General features: G+C 44.6%; 4 non-coding genes across 4 annotated transcripts; all 4 read right to left on the reverse strand.

The window, feature by feature from the left end:
* Nucleotides 1-7,916: 7,916 nt before the first annotated feature.
* Nucleotides 7,917-7,988, reverse strand: TRNAE-CUC (transfer RNA glutamic acid (anticodon CUC)). The gene has a single exon. It is a non-coding gene; the product is annotated as a tRNA-Glu (tRNA).
* Nucleotides 7,989-8,203: 215 nt separating this feature from the next.
* TRNAE-UUC (transfer RNA glutamic acid (anticodon UUC)) lies at nucleotides 8,204-8,275 on the reverse strand. Its single transcript has one exon. It is a non-coding gene; the product is annotated as a tRNA-Glu (tRNA).
* A 721-nt stretch (nucleotides 8,276-8,996) lies between these two features.
* TRNAE-CUC (transfer RNA glutamic acid (anticodon CUC)) lies at nucleotides 8,997-9,068 on the reverse strand. The gene has a single exon. It is a non-coding gene; the product is annotated as a tRNA-Glu (tRNA).
* Nucleotides 9,069-9,283: 215 nt separating this feature from the next.
* TRNAE-UUC (transfer RNA glutamic acid (anticodon UUC)) lies at nucleotides 9,284-9,355 on the reverse strand. Its single transcript has one exon. It is a non-coding gene; the product is annotated as a tRNA-Glu (tRNA).
* Between the last annotated feature and the right edge of the window lie 287 nt (nucleotides 9,356-9,642).

A 9,642-nucleotide genomic window follows, 5' to 3' on the forward strand; every position in this document is an offset into this window, starting at 1 on the left:
AGGAAATAAATTGGCGCAAGCCTGCAGGACAAATAGAATGTTTCCCTTTTTTGGAAACGGAGGGCCCACTGACTATATTCAATCAGATAAGACATGTGTTGCACAGAAATGCAGTTATATGAACTGCAGCACAGCGGAGACTTTTCCCAGGCAGGAAATAAATTGGCGCAAGCCTGCAGGACAAATAGAATGTTTCCCTTTTTGGGAAACGGAGGGCCCACTGACTATATTCAATCAGATAAGATATGTGTTGCACAGAAATGCAGTTATATGAAGTGCAGCACAGCGGTTACTTTTCCCAGGCAGGAAATAAATTGGCGCAAGCCTGCAGGACAAATAGAATGTTTCCCTTTTTGGGAAACGGAGGGCCCACTGACTATATTCAATCAGATAAGATATGTGTTGCACAGAAATGCAGTTATATGAAGTGCAGCACAGCCGAGACTTTTCCCAGGCAGGAAATAAATTGGCGCAAGCCTGCAGGACAAATAGAATGTTTCCCTTTTTGGGAAACGGAGGGCCCACTGACTATATTCAATCAGATAAGATATGTGTTGCACAGAAATGCAGTTATATGAAGTGCAGCACAGCCGAGACTTTTCCCAGGCAGGAAATAAATTGGCGCAAGCCTGCAGGACAAATAGAATGTTTCCCTTTTTGGGAAACGGAGGGCCCACTGACTATATTCAATCAGATAAGATATGTGTTGCACAGAAATGCAGTTATATGAAGTGCAGCACAGCGCTTACTTTTCCCAGGCAGGAAATAAATTGGCGCAAGCCTGCAGGACAAATAGAATGTTTCCCTTTTTGGGAAACGGAGGGCCCACTGACTATATTCAATCAGATAAGATATGTGTTGCACAGAAATGCAGTTATATGAAGTGCAGCACAGCCGAGACTTTTCCCAGGCAGGAAATAAATTGGCGCAAGCCTGCAGGACAAATAGAATGTTTCCCTTTTTGGGAAACGGAGGGCCCACTGACTATATTCAATCAGATAAGATATGTGTTGCACAGAAATGCAGTTATATGAAGTGCAGCACAGCGGTTACTTTTCCCAGGCAGGAAATAAATTGGCGCAAGCCTGCAGGACAAATAGAATGTTTCCCTTTTTTGGAAACGGAGGGCCCACTGACTATATTCAATCAGATAAGACATGTTTTGCACAGAAATGCAGTTATATGAACTGCAGCACAGCGGAGACTTTTCCCAGGCAGGAAATAAATTGGCGCAAGCCTGCAGGACAAATAGAATGTTTCCCTTTTTGGGAAACGGAGGGCCCACTGACTATATTCAATCAGATAAGATATGTGTTGCACAGAAATGCAGTTATATGAAGTGCAGCACAGCGGTTACTTTTCCCAGGCAGGAAATAAATTGGCGCAAGCCTGCAGGACAAATAGAATGTTTCCCTTTTTTGGAAACGGAGGGCCCACTGACTATATTCAATCAGATAAGATATGTGTTGCACAGAAATGCAGTTATATGGAGTGCAGCACAGCGGAGACTTTTCCCAGGCAGGAAATAAATTGGCGCAAGCCTGCAGGACAAATAGAATGTTTCCCTTTTTGGGAAACGGAGGGCCCACTGACTATATTCAATCAGATAAGATATGTGTTGCACAGAAATGCAGTTATATGAAGTGCAGCACAGCCGAGACTTTTCCCAGGCAGGAAATAAATTGGCGCAAGCCTGCAGGACAAATAGAATGTTTCCCTTTTTGGGAAACGGAGGGCCCACTGACTATATTCAATCAGATAAGATATGTGTTGCACAGAAATGCAGTTATATGAAGTGCAGCACAGCGGTTACTTTTCCCAGGCAGGAAATAAATTGGCGCAAGCCTGCAGGACAAATAGAATGTTTCCCTTTTTGGGAAACGGAGGGCCCACTGACTATATTCAATCAGATAAGATATGTGTTGCACAGAAATGCAGTTATATGAAGTGCAGCACAGCGGTTACTTTTCCCAGGCAGGAAATAAATTGGCGCAAGCCTGCAGGACAAATAGAATGTTTCCCTTTTTGGGAAACGGAGGGCCCACTGACTATATTCAATCAGATAAGATATGTGTTGCACAGAAATGCAGTTATATGAAGTGCAGCACAGCGGTTACTTTTCCCAGGCAGGAAATAAATTGGTGCAAGCCTGCAGGACAAATAGAATGTTTCCCTTTTTGGGAAACGGAGGGCCCACTGACTATATTCAATCAGATAAGATATGTGTTGCACAGAAATGCAGTTATATGAAGTGCAGCACAGCCGAGACTTTTCCCAGGCAGGAAATAAATTGGCGCAAGCCTGCAGGACAAATAGAATGTTTCCCTTTTTGGGAAACGGAGGGCCCACTGACTATATTCAATCAGATAAGATATGTGTTGCACAGAAATGCAGTTATATGAAGTGCAGCACAGCCGAGACTTTTCCCAGGCAGGAAATAAATTGGCGCAAGCCTACAGGACAAATAGAATGTTTCCCTTTTTGGAAAACGGAGGGCCCACTGACTATATTCAATCAGATAAGATATGTGTAGCACAGAAATGCAGTTATATGAAGTGCAGCACAGCGGTTACTTTCCCCAGGCAGGAAATAAATTGGCGCAAGCCTGCAGGACAAATAGAATGTTTCCCTTTTTGGGAAACGGAGGGCCCACTGACTATATTCAATCAGATAAGATATGTGTTGCACAGAAATGCAGTTATATGAAGTGCAGCACAGCGGAGACTTTTCCCAGGCAGGAAATAAATTGGCGCAAGCCTGCAGGACAAATAGAATGTTTCCCTTTTTGGGAAACGGAGGGCCCACTGACTATATTCAATCAGATAAGATATGTGTTGCACAGAAATGCAGTTATATGAAGTGCAGCACAGCCGAGACTTTTCCCAGGCAGGAAATAAATTGGCGCAAGCCTGCAGGACAAATAGAATGTTTCCCTTTTTGGGAAACGGAGGGCCCACTGACTATATTCAATCAGACAAGATATGTGTTGCACAGAAATGCAGTTATATGAAGTGCAGCACAGCGCTTACTTTTCCCAGGCAGGAAATAATTTGGCGCAAGCCTGCAGGACAAATAGAATGTTTCCCTTTTTGGGAAACGGAGGGCCCACTGACTATATTCAATCAGATAAGATATGTGTTGCACAGAAATGCAGTTATATGAAGTGCAGCACAGCCGAGACTTTTCCCAGGCAGGAAATAAATTGGCGCAAGCCTGCAGGACAAATAGAATGTTTCCCTTTTTGGGAAACGGAAGGCCCACTGACTATATTCAATCAGATAAGATATGTGTTGCACAGAAATGCAGTTATATGAAGTGCAGCACAGCGGTTACTTTTCCCAGGCAGGAAATAAATTGGCGCAAGCCTGCAGGACAAATAGAATGTTTCCCTTTTTGGGAAACGGAGGGCCCACTGACTATATTCAATCAGATAAGATATGTGTTGCACAGAAATGCAGTTATATGAAGTGCAGCACAGCGGTTACTTTTCCCAGGCAGGAAATAAATTGGCGCAAGCCTGCAGGACAAATAGAATGTTTCCCTTTTTGGGAAACGGAGGGCCCACTGACTATATTCAATCAGATAAGATATGTGTTGCACAGAAATGCAGTTATATGAAGTGCAGCACAGCCGAGACTTTTCCCAGGCAGGAAATAAATTGGCGCAAGCCTGCAGGACAAATAGAATGTTTCCCTTTTTGGGAAACGGAGGGCCCACTGACTATATTCAATCAGATAAGATATGTGTTGCACAGAAATGCAGTTATATGAAGTGCAGCACAGCCGAGACTTTTCCCAGGCAGGAAATAAATTGGCGCAAGCCTGCAGGACAAATAGAATGTTTCCCTTTTTGGGAAACGGAGGGCCCACTGACTATATTCAATCAGACAAGATATGTGTTGCACAGAAATGCAGTTATATGAAGTGCAGCAGAGCGCTTACTTTTCCCAGGCAGGAAATAATTTGGCGCAAGCCTGCAGGACAAATAGAATGTTTCCCTTTTTGGGAAACGGAGGGCCCACTGACTATATTCAATCAGATAAGATATGTGTTGCACAGAAATGCAGTTATATGAAGTGCAGCACAGCGGAGACTTTTCCCAGGCAGGAAATAAATTGGCGCAAGCCTGCAGGACAAATAGAATGTTTCCCTTTTTGGGAAACGGAAGGCCCACTGACTATATTCAATCAGATAAGATATGTGTTGCACAGAAATGCAGTTATATGAAGTGCAGCACAGCGGTTACTTTTCCCAGGCAGGAAATAAATTGGCGCAAGCCTGCAGGACAAATAGAATGTTTCCCTTTTTGGGAAACGGAGGGCCCACTGACTATATTCAATCAGATAAGATATGTGTTGCACAGAAATGCAGTTATATGAAGTGCAGCACAGCGGTTACTTTTCCCAGGCAGGAAATAAATTGGCGCAAGCCTGCAGGACAAATAGAATGTTTCCCTTTTTGGGAAACGGAGGGCCCACTGACTATATTCAATCAGATAAGATATGTGTTGCACAGAAATGCAGTTATATGAAGTGCAGCACAGCGGTTACTTTTCCCAGGCAGGAAATAAATTGGCGCAAGCCTGCAGGACAAATAGAATGTTTCCCTTTTTGGGAAACGGAGGGCCCACTGACTATATTCAATCAGATAAGATATGTGTTGCACAGAAATGCAGTTATATGAAGTGCAGCACAGCAGAGACTTTTCCCAGGCAGGAAATAAATTGGCGCAAGCCTGCAGGACAAATAGAATGTTTCCCTTTTTGGGAAACGGAGGGCCCACTGACTATATTCAATCAGATAAGATATGTGTAGCACAGAAATGCAGTTATATGAAGTGCAGCACAGCCGAGACTTTTCCCAGGCAGGAAATAAATTGGCGCAAGCCTGCAGGACAAATAGAATGTTTCCCTTTTTGGGAAACGGAGGGCCCACTGACTATATTCAATCAGACAAGATATGTGTTGCACAGAAATGCAGTTATATGAAGTGCAGCACAGCGCTTACTTTTCCCAGGCAGGAAATAATTTGGCGCAAGCCTGCAGGACAAATAGAATGTTTCCCTTTTTGGGAAACGGAGGGCCCACTGACTATATTCAATCAGATAAGATATGTGTTGCACAGAAATGCAGTTATATGAAGTGCAGCACAGCGGAGACTTTTCCCAGGCAGGAAATAAATTGGCGCAAGCCTGCAGGACAAATAGAATGTTTCCCTTTTTGGGAAACGGAAGGCCCACTGACTATATTCAATCAGATAAGATATGTGTTGCACAGAAATGCAGTTATATGAAGTGCAGCACAGCGGTTACTTTTCCCAGGCAGGAAATAAATTGGCGCAAGCCTGCAGGACAAATAGAATGTTTCCCTTTTTGGGAAACGGAGGGCCCACTGACTATATTCAATCAGATAAGATATGTGTTGCGCAGAAATGCAGTTATATGAAGTGCAGCACAGCGGTTACTTTTCCCAGGCAGGAAATAAATTGGCGCAAGCCTGCAGGACAAATAGAATGTTTCCCTTTTTGGGAAACGGAGGGCCCACTGACTATATTCAATCAGATAAGATATGTGTTGCACAGAAATGCAGTTATATGAAGTGCAGCACAGCGGTTACTTTTCCCAGGCAGGAAATAAATTGGCGCAAGCCTGCAGGACAAATAGAATGTTTCCCTTTTTGGGAAACGGAGGGCCCACTGACTATATTCAATCAGATAAGATATGTGTTGCACAGAAATGCAGTTATATGAAGTGCAGCACAGCGGAGACTTTTCCCAGGCAGGAAATAAATTGGCGCAAGCCTGCAGGACAAATAGAATGTTTCCCTTTTTGGGAAACGGAGGGCCCACTGACTATATTCAATCAGATAAGATATGTGTAGCACAGAAATGCAGTTATATGAAGTGCAGCACAGCCGAGACTTTTCCCAGGCAGGAAATAAATTGGCGCAAGCCTGCAGGACAAATAGAATGTTTCCCTTTTTGGGAAACGGAGGGCCCACTGACTATATTCAATCAGATAAGATATGTGTTGCACAGAAATGCAGTTATATGAAGTGCAGCACAGCGCTTACTTTTCCCAGGCAGGAAATAAATTGGCGCAAGCCTGCAGGACAAATAGAATGTTTCCCTTTTTGGGAAACGGAGGGCCCACTGACTATATTCAATCAGATAAGATATGTGTTGCACAGAAATGCAGTTATATGAAGTGCAGCACAGCGGAGACTTTTCCCAGGCAGGAAATAAATTGGCGCAAGCCTGCAGGACAAATAGAATGTTTCCCTTTTTGGGAAACGGAGGGCCCACTGACTATATTCAATCAGATAAGATATGTGTTGCACAGAAATGCAGTTATATGAAGTGCAGCACAGCCGAGACTTTTCCCAGGCAGGAAATAAATTGGCGCAAGCCTGCAGGACAAATAGAATGTTTCCCTTTTTGGGAAACGGAGGGCCCACTGACTATATTCAATCAGATAAGATATGTGTTGCACAAAAATGCAGTTATATGAAGTGCAGCACAGCGGTTACTTTTCCCAGGCAGCAAATAAATTGGCGCAAGCCTGCAGGACAAATTGAATGTTTCCCTTTTTGGGAAACGGAGGGCCCACTGACTATATTCAATCAGATAAGATATGTGTTGCACAGAAATGCAGTTATATGAAGTGCAGCACAGCGGTTACTTTTCCCAGGCAGGAAATAAATTGGCGCAAGCCTGCAGGACAAATAGAATGTTTCCCTTTTTGGGAAACGGAGGGCCCACTGACTATATTCAATCAGATAAGATATGTGTTGCACAGAAATGCAGTTATATGAAGTGCAGCAGAGTGGTTACTTTTCCCAGGCAGGAAATAAATTGGCGCAAGCCTGCAGGACAAATACAATTTTTCCCTTTTTTGGAAACGGAGGGCCCACTGACTATATTCAATCAATAATATATGTCTTCTGGCCCTGCCTACACAATTCTCTCCCTGTAGTATTACTGCAAGGCGCAATGCTCTGCAGACAGCCGATTTTGAAAAGAAAAAAATATGCAACACTGCTAACAGCAGCCTGCACAGTACTGCACACGGATAGATGTGGCCCTAAGAAGGACTGTTGGGGTTCTTGAAGCCTACACTCACTCCTAACACTCTCCCTGCCTAACCACCACTTCTATCCCTGGACTATTACTGCAAGGCGCAATGCTCTGCAGACTGCCGATTTTGAAAAAAAAAAAATTTGTGCAACACTGCTAACAGCACCCTCCACAGTACTGCACACGGATAGATGTGGCCCTGAGAAGGACCGTTGGGGTTCTTGAAGCCTACACTAACTCCTAACACTCTCCCTATAGCAGCTCCGGCACCAACAGCACTTTCCCTCAGCTAACTCACAAGACATCTGAGGCGAGCCGCGGGAGGGGCCGACTTTTATACTCGGGTGACATCTGATCGCCCCAGCCACTCACAGCAGGGGGGTGGTATAGGGCTTGAACGTCACAGGGGGAAGTTGTAATGCCTTCCCTATCTTTCAATTGGCCAGAAAAGCGCGCTAACGTCTCAGAGAGGAAACTGAAAGTAACCGCGTGGTGCTCGTTAAGAGTACGAATATCAAGCTCGGACGAGTACGTTCACTCATCTCTAGTGGCAACCTCTCACACAGGGCCAGTGGCGCAATGGATAACGCGTCTGACTACGGATCAGAAGATTGTAGGTTCGACTCCTACCTGGCTCGTGAATGTCGCCGTGATCGTATAGTGGTTAGTACTCTGCGTTGTGGCCGCAGCAACCCCGGTTCGAATCCGGGTCACGGCATTCTTGATGAAAAAGCAAAGGTGCTCTTGTAGACGGCAAGCCTGAATGATACTTTTATGAACTTTTTGAGCGCTATCTTAATTCAGAGGGTCTTTCGATGTAGTTGCAAGCTTAGGAAAATGCTCATTCCCATACCGGGAGTCGAACCCGGGCCGCCTGGGTGAGAACCAGGAATCCTAACCGCTAGACCATATGGGAACCGCTGAGACCCTTTTTCAGTAATAAGTAGAAAAAAAATCAGTTTCATGATTTGAAAACTCATTTTTAAGCATGGATGGCATCAACAACCACTTGCAAGTGGCCTCGTTAGCGCAGCATTTTTGGCTGCCAAGAGCATCTGCAAACTAAGCCGCTTAATTCTGCAAGAAAGGTGCAGGCCTTTGAATGCAGGCACAAGCTTAGCAAAACACTCATTCCCATACCGGGAGTCGAACCCGGGCCGCCTGGGTGAAAACCAGGAATCCTAACCGCTAGACCATATGGGAAAAGTTGCTTTCACAGCTTGCTTTAAACTTTCCAATATATGTAGATATATACATGTACATATTAAAAAAAAAAAAAAAAAAAAAAAAGAAGTTTTGTGCTTACAGAATTCCATCTTATCTCTGGACGGCAACAACCAATCACACGCAAGATGCCTCGTTAGCGCAGTAGGTAGCGCGTCAGTCTCATAATCAGAAGGTCGTGAGTTCGATCCTCACACGGGGCATGGATCTATCCTTGTTTTTTCCCTCCGCCTTAACTGGATAGGCACTGCTCTTTGCCATTCAATACCGAAACGATACTGGATAATATGGAAAGGTAGCAAACAAGGCAGAAGGGTTTTGGCTAGGGGCTAAAAGCAACCGTGTTGAGGTCTTTGAATATGGCTGCGAGCGTAGCAAAAGTCCAAAATGGGGAGCATGATTAGTGGCAACCTCTCACACAGGGACAGTGGCGCAATGGATAACGCGTCTGACTACGGATCAGAAGATTGTAGGTTCGACTCCTACCTGGCTCGTGAATGTCGCCGTGATCGTATAGTGGTTAGTACTCTGCGTTGTGGCCGCAGCAACCCCGGTTCGAATCCGGGTCACGGCATTCTTGATGAAAAAGCAAAGGTGCTCTTGTAGACGGCAAGCCTGAATGATACTTTTATGAACTTTTTGAGCGCTATCTTAATTCAGAGGGTCTTTCGATGTAGTTGCAAGCTTAGGAAAATGCTCATTCCCATACCGGGAGTCGAACCCGGGCCGCCTGGGTGAGAACCAGGAATCCTAACCGCTAGACCATATGGGAACCGCTGAGACCCTTTTTCAGTAATAAGTAGAAAAAAAATCAGTTTCATGATTTGAAAACTCATTTTTAAGCATGGATGGCATCAACAACCACTTGCAAGTGGCCTCGTTAGCGCAGCATTTTTGGCTGCCAAGAGCATCTGCAAACTAAGCCGCTTAATTCTGCAAGAAAGGTGCAGGCCTTTGAATGCAGGCACAAGCTTAGCAAAACACTCATTCCCATACCGGGAGTCGAACCCGGGCCGCCTGGGTGAAAACCAGGAATCCTAACCGCTAGACCATATGGGAAAAGTTGCTTTCACAGCTTGCTTTAAACTTTCCAATATATGTAGATATATACATGTACATATTAAAAAAAAAAAAAAAAAAAAAAGAAGTTTTGTGCTTACAGAATTCCATCTTATCTCTGGACGGCAACAACCAATCACACGCAAGATGCCTCGTTAGCGCAGTAGGTAGCGCGTCAGTCTCATAATCAGAAGGTCGTGAGTTCGATCCTCACACGGGGCATGGATCTATCCTTGTTTTTTCCCTCCGCCTTAACTGGATAGGCACTGCTCTTTGCCATTCAATAC

Source organism: Eleutherodactylus coqui, chromosome 2 (genome assembly GCF_035609145.1).
Source record: "Eleutherodactylus coqui strain aEleCoq1 chromosome 2, aEleCoq1.hap1, whole genome shotgun sequence".
Lineage (NCBI taxonomy): Eukaryota > Metazoa > Chordata > Amphibia > Anura > Eleutherodactylidae > Eleutherodactylus > Eleutherodactylus coqui.